Source organism: Bubalus kerabau, chromosome 7 (genome assembly GCF_029407905.1).
Source record: "Bubalus kerabau isolate K-KA32 ecotype Philippines breed swamp buffalo chromosome 7, PCC_UOA_SB_1v2, whole genome shotgun sequence".
Taxonomy (NCBI): Eukaryota; Metazoa; Chordata; class Mammalia; order Artiodactyla; family Bovidae; genus Bubalus; species Bubalus kerabau.
Genome location: NC_073630.1, coordinates 77,733,606 through 77,740,390, shown reverse-complemented (window position 1 = coordinate 77,740,390; position 6,785 = coordinate 77,733,606). Strand labels below are relative to the sequence as shown.

At 37.2% G+C, this 6,785-nt stretch overlaps 1 pseudogene; it reads right to left on the bottom strand.

Annotated features, from left to right (window-relative positions):
• Window positions 1–229: 229 nt before the first annotated feature.
• On the bottom strand, window positions 230–1,398 carry LOC129657082 (40S ribosomal protein S20-like; annotated as a pseudogene).
• Window positions 1,399–6,785: the final 5,387 nt, after the last annotated feature.

The window sequence follows — 6,785 nt, the reverse complement described above, 5'->3', positions numbered from 1 at the left end:
GGAAACTGAAGTGTAGAAAGTTAAATGAGATGTTAAGAAAAATGGACAATTTTGACTTTGTATTTTTTTGGTATTCATTTGTATTTTTTTATTCTCCCACAAGAATCATATAGGAAATATTCATGTTTATTATCTTTTTATAAGTTGAAGTTTATAATTAATCCATCTCTGTAAAACCAAAGATAAAGCTTCTTTTTAAAATAACTATCAATTTATTACAAAGGTTGATTTAGACATCAGCAATGGTGACTTCCACCTGGACTCCTGGCTCAGTACTGATGGAAGGGATCTGCTTGACAACCTCAGAAAGACCCTGGAGATCAATGAGTCACTTGTGGATCTTTATGTGGAATCAACCCCAAGTCTTAGAACCTTCACCACAAGGAGTTTCCCTTGTAGTCATTCTCAGTTTTGGTAGGCATCCAAACAGATCCTTTCACTTTGAGATTCTTTTCCCTTGTGCCTCTGATCAGGTTAGCATATACCTTCTCCAGAGACTTCACATTGGGGCTGGTGAGAGTGCTCCTAATCCAGTGAACCTCTGGCTCTGCTGGAGTCTTGCTGGTATTTTTAAGGGCCAAGTCTGTGGGGAAGCTTCCTGACCTACTTGTTCCTGGGCAGAACAAACAGCCATCAGTCAGGAGCAGGAACAGGCAGCATTGGGCCTCACTTCAGCAGCAACCACATTTTCCTCAAAGAGAGAAAAAGCTTGTTGATTTTACTTGGAATAGTTCAAAAATAAAACATTTTTCTCTTGTAGAGTATCTTATCTTTAATAATTTCATAAAACTAATTAATTAGCATGTTATGTAGCATATATAGTTAACATACATACATGTCTGCCTATATCTGTGGATATTATTTCTTTTTTTAATTATTTATTTTGTATTGGAGTATAGCTCTTTAACAATGTTGTGATAGTTTCAGGTAGACAGCAGAGGGACCCAGTCAGACATATATATGTATCCATTCTCCCCCAAACTTCTCTCCCATTCAAGCTACCACATATAACACTGAGCAGAATAGGACCTTATTGGTTATCCATTTTAAATACAGCTGTGTGTACATGAGGATCCCAAACTCCTGAACTATCCCTTCTCCCCATCCTTCCTCCCTGGCAACCATAAGTTTGTTATTTAAGTCTGTGAGACATATATGTATATATAATTTGATAATATAACATTATATGTATACATAATTCATATACATACATGTATGTACATATCTGTGAATATTATTTCTACAACAATTACCTCCACCACCACCAGTAAGTACCAGACTAACCTTGTCATGTTCCACAGACAAATAAAAATAATAAGGGTGGAAAAGACTTTGAGAGGGACATTCAGCATCAGCTATTTTAATATAAGCATTATAAACCCTTTGACCTTTTGCCATGATTAATGTTCAAAGTAAGCAATATTTTTTTAAAACTTTGGATTATTAGAAACAAATTTTTATTTAAATGTTGTGAATCACATTCTGCATCCCTACTTTGTGAAGCTGTTTTTGTCTTACTAAAATATCTGAATTAAAATGTTCTTATTCTTACCATTTTTAAACTCTTAATGCAAAACAAAATTCTAATACTGCCTTAAAAACTGATTTCTTTACAAAATTAACATGAAATTGCTAAGCAATGCCTGAATTAACACAAATCAGAGTGCATTACATGGCATTAGCAGCTAATTTATTGAAATCATTACGTCTGCTGTTAGAGAGCACCATATGCCAACTCCAGAAATAACAAGCATTCAGAATCAGGGTCATTGCCTTTATATTTGCATATGTGGTACATTAATTGATCTCATGTGCATATTAAAATTAAAACTGCATTTTTCTCCAATATTCCCTAAGAAGTTTGGTTAGCATTATGTTATTAAGGCAAATGTTTATTTCTAGATTATTTCTTTTGCCTATGTAAATTAACTTACACAAATCATTATTAGTTACGTTTCCTTATTTTCCATGGGCTTCCCAGGTGGCTCTGTGGTAAAGAATCCACCTGCCAATGCAAGAGACTTGGTTTATTCTGTGCTATATTCTGTGATATTGAACTAAATGGATGAGATATGCAATTGTTAAAATGCAGAGCTTTCTGATCTTATACATTTCATTGGCAGGAAAGTGGCGGGTATCTCATGATATGACATATCACCCTCTGAATCAAATTTCAGGGTAACCTATAGAAAACCAATCTATAGTTCCCCCATTCCTAAAATGAATTAAAAATTTCTAACTTGAAACATTACACTAGTAAGGCTACTTCAGAATGTATGTGTGTGGTTATGTATCTCTGTGTCTAACTGTTCTGGGGCTGCTTCATATAAAAATTACATGAGAAATTAGGGAATATCCTAATCAAATAGTTAAAAAGGAAAGAGATCCACTAACTTGAAGAGAGGTGGCACTAGTGGTAAAACATCGCCCTGACAATGCAAGGGACGTAAGAGATATGGGTTCAATCCCTGGTTCAGGAAGATCCCCTGCAGGAGGAAATGGCATCCCACTCCAGTATTCTTGCTGGGGAAATTCCATGGACAGAGGAGCCTGGAGGTCCCCAGTGCATGGGGTCAAAGAGTCGGACACAACTGAGCATCTGAGCACAACATGAAGGAATATTTTCCCTAATCATAGGAAATTAAATTTTGAAATAAACCTACATATTGGGGGAAAATCTTCAGCAATTCAAGTTTTGTGTTTTGTTTTTTTTAAGCCTAAGAGAATAGGTAAAACTTTTACTGAGCTTGACCTCAGAGATGAAAATAATTATCAGACATTATCTTATAAAGAAAACAAACAATCTTTAGGTTATACACACAGTAGTAGATTGATTGACAGATAGACAAGTAGATTTTTTTTTAAATAAAGAAGCAATCTTAATTGTAGAGAGGCAGTTATAGATATTGGAAAGCATACAATCTTCCTGTGTGTCAGGAAACCTGAATTCAAAGAGTTATTCATTTTCCAAGAGCATCAGCTTCATATGAAAGTATACAGTTGAAAACAGTCTCTAACGTTCAAATGTTAATGAAATTAACATTTCTCTTCAGCTTTTAAATTCTGTAAATAAAGCCCACTATATCCAAAATGACAAGCGAAAAAATCAATGACTGGAGTCTTAGGTGATCATGAGATTTATAAACTTCAAATTGAATAAGTTACATAATAGAGCAAAGAATTGCCCTTTCCTTTCTCTCATGTACTCCCTTGTTTCATCCTCCTATTTAGCCATTTGTTAATCTAATAGGACAAAGTCTTGTTCACTGATTGGGCCATGTTGCTAAAAAGTAATCTTTTTCTTGATGTGGCCCCGATCTTCTGCTAATTTTCATATCTTAAGATGAAAGTTGAGGCAGGGACCCTTGGGTAACATTTGACTTTTTCTTTTTCCTTTTCTTTTTCTTTTTTTTAAGTATAATTGATTTACAATACTGTGCTAGCTCCAAATGTATAGCAAATTTATTCAGTTATACATACACAGGTCCATTCATGTTGCTGCAAATGATATTATTTCATTCTTTCTTAAAGCTGAGTAGTAAGTATTTCATTGTACATAATGTGCCACATCTTCTTTATCCATTCACCTGTCAGTGGACATTTAAGTTGCTTCCATGTCTTGGCTATAGTAAATAGTGAACCTATGAACATTGGGATGCACATATCTTTTTTAACTAGAGTTTTCTCCAGACTTATGCCCAGGTGTGGAATTGCAAGATCATAAGGCGGCTCCATTTTTAGTTTTTAAGGGACCTCCATACTGGTCTCCACGGAGAAGGCAATGGCACCCCACTCCAGTACTCCTGCCTGGAAAATCCCATGGACGGAGGAGCCTGGTAGGCTGCAGTCCACGGGGTTGCTGAGGGTCAGACATGACTGAGCAACTTCCCTTTCACTTTTCACTTTCATGCATTGGAGAAGGAAATGGCAACCCACTCCAGTGTTCTTGCCTGGAGAATCCCAGGGACAGGGGAGCCTGGTGGGCTGTCATCTATGGGGCCACACAGAGTCGGACACGACTGAAGTGACTTAGCAGCAGCAGCAGCAGCATACTGGTCTCCATAGTCGCTGTATCAATCTGTATTCCCACCAACAACCTAGGAGAGTTTCTTTTTCTCCACACCCAAACCCTCACCAGTATTTATTAATGTAGATATTTCAATGTTGGCCTTTCCAACAGATGTGAGGTGATATCTCTATAAAGTTTTGATTTGCATTTCTCTAATAATTAGTGATACTGAGCATCTTTTCATGTGCCTGTTAACAATCTGTGTATCTTCTTTGGAGAAATGTCTATTTAGATCTTCTGCCCATTTTTTGATTGAGTTCTTTTTATGATCTTATGCTGTATAAACTATATGTATATTTTGGAAATTAATCCCTTATTGTTAGCAAATATTTTCCCCAAGTTCGCGGGTTGGCTTTTTGTTTTGTTTACAGTTTTCCTTAATGTGAAAAAGCTTTTAAGTTTAATTAGATCCCATTTGTTTATTTTTGTTTTTATTTCCATTACTCTAGGAGATGGATTCAGAAAAATATTGTTGTGATTTATGTAAAAGAATGTTTTGCCTAAGTTTTCCTGTAGCACTTTTATAGTATTAGGTCTTACATTTTGGTCTATAATCCATTTTATTTTCATGTATGGCATTTATGTTTATGAAGGCAATGGCACCCCACTCCAGTACTCTTGCCTGGAAAATCTCATGGACGAAGGAGCCTGGTGGGCTGCAGTCCATGGGGTTGCTAAGAGTCGGACACAACTGAGCAACTTCACTTTCACTTTTCACTTTCATGCATTGGAAAGGGAAATGGCAACCCACTCCAGTGTTCTTGCCTGGAGAATCCCAGGGACGCGGGAGCCTGGTGGGCTGCCGTCTATGGGGTCTCACAGAGTCAGACACAACTGAAGCGACACAGCAGCAGCAGCAGCATGGCATTAAAGAATGTTCTGATTTCATTATTTTACAGGTAGCTATTCAGTTTTGCCAGCACCACTTATTGAAGAGACTGTCTTTACTCCATTGCATAGTCTTGCCTCCTTTGCCTTAGATTAACTGATCATAAGTGTGTGGGTTTATTTCTGGTCTCTATCCTGTTCCATTGACCCATATGTCTGTTTTTGTGCCAGTACCATACTGTCTTAATTACTGTAGAATTGTCATATTGCCTGAAGTCAGGGAACATGATTCCTCCAGCTTTGTTCTTTCTCAAGATTGTTTTGGATATTCAGGATCTTTTGTGTTTTCATACAAATTTTACAATTATTTGTGCTAGTTCTGTGAAAAATACCATTAGTAATTTAATAGGGATTACACTGAAATTAAAAGATGGTTACTCCTTGGAAGGAAAGTTATGACCAACCTAGATAGCATATTCAAAAGCAGAGACATTACTTTGCCAACAAAGGTCCGTCTAGTCAAGGCTATGGTTTTTTCAGTGGTCACGTATGGATGGACTGTGAAGAAAGCTAAGTGCCGAAGAATTGATGCTTTTGAACTGTGATATTGGAGAAGACTCTTGAGAGTCCCTTGGACTGCAAGGAGATTCAACCAGTCCATTCTAAGGGAGATCAGTCCTGGGTGTTCTTTGGAAGGACTGATGCTAAAGCTGAAACTCCAGTACTTTGGCCATCTCATGCAAAGAGTTGACTCATTGGAAAAGACTCTGATGCTAGGAGGAATTGGGGGCAGGAGGAGAAGGGGATGACAGAGGATGAGATGGCTGGATGACATCACCGACTCAATGGACATGAGTTTGGGTGAACTCTGGGAGTTGGTGATGGACAGGGAGGCCTGGTGTGCTGCAATTCATTGGGTCACAAAGAGTCAGACACGACTGAGTGACTGAACTGAACTGAACTGAAGAATCTGTCGATTGCCTTAGGTAGTACGGTCTTTTCTTTTTTATTAAAGACCACGCAAGTACTTGGCAGATCTCATCATATGTGATTTTAATTAAAACTTCATAATGAGATGGAGCTAATATAAAATTCATTTTATTAAAAATAAAAATTCATAAAAATTATTTTCCTTATTAGTGTTTAGGTAATTCCACATGCTTCAATCTACATTTGCACGTTAAACCCATGCAACAGTCAACAGTTACCTTGCCACAAAAAGGAAGGGATATTTTATTCTCCATTCATTATTTTTCCCGGAAGGTTAACATCCTCAAAATCCTTGTAGGTGGAAGATTATCAAGAAAGGATTTAAGAACATGTTGCCACACAGTTTTGTAATACCTGTCCTTTAAGAAAATCTCTTAATTCATTACATATTTGTGTTGTTCTTGTTTCATCTGGTGAACATAATGTGTCTGTCTTCTTTGGTGGCAGCCAATCTGGTCACTACTCCATGACCACAGGTCTTGGCATGGAAACCAGTGTGGTGCAATCAGTGCCCCTAGCCATATTTATTTGTTCATGGTAGGCGTGTATGTCAAGATAGATTAGAGTTCTTCCCAACAGGCAGGAGCTCTCTCCTAGGGCCACAATATAAGGTAGAGTTAACTCTAAGAATTTAGGGCCACTAAATATGAGAGATAACTCACTTTCTATAACAGATAAGACTCTATCTAAGCAGAGAATTGGACATATGAGAATCACTCAGAGAGAGTAAAGTCTTAGAAGCACTGGGTCACTTAGAATCCCCAGAAGCCCACTGGGGCCTGTATCTGTATCTCTTCTTTGGATTAACTAAACTATATCAATATTCCTTTATCACACTTACTTTTTTGCTTAAATTGGTTTAGATTGTATTTTTGGCACTTGCATCTAAAAAAAAGTT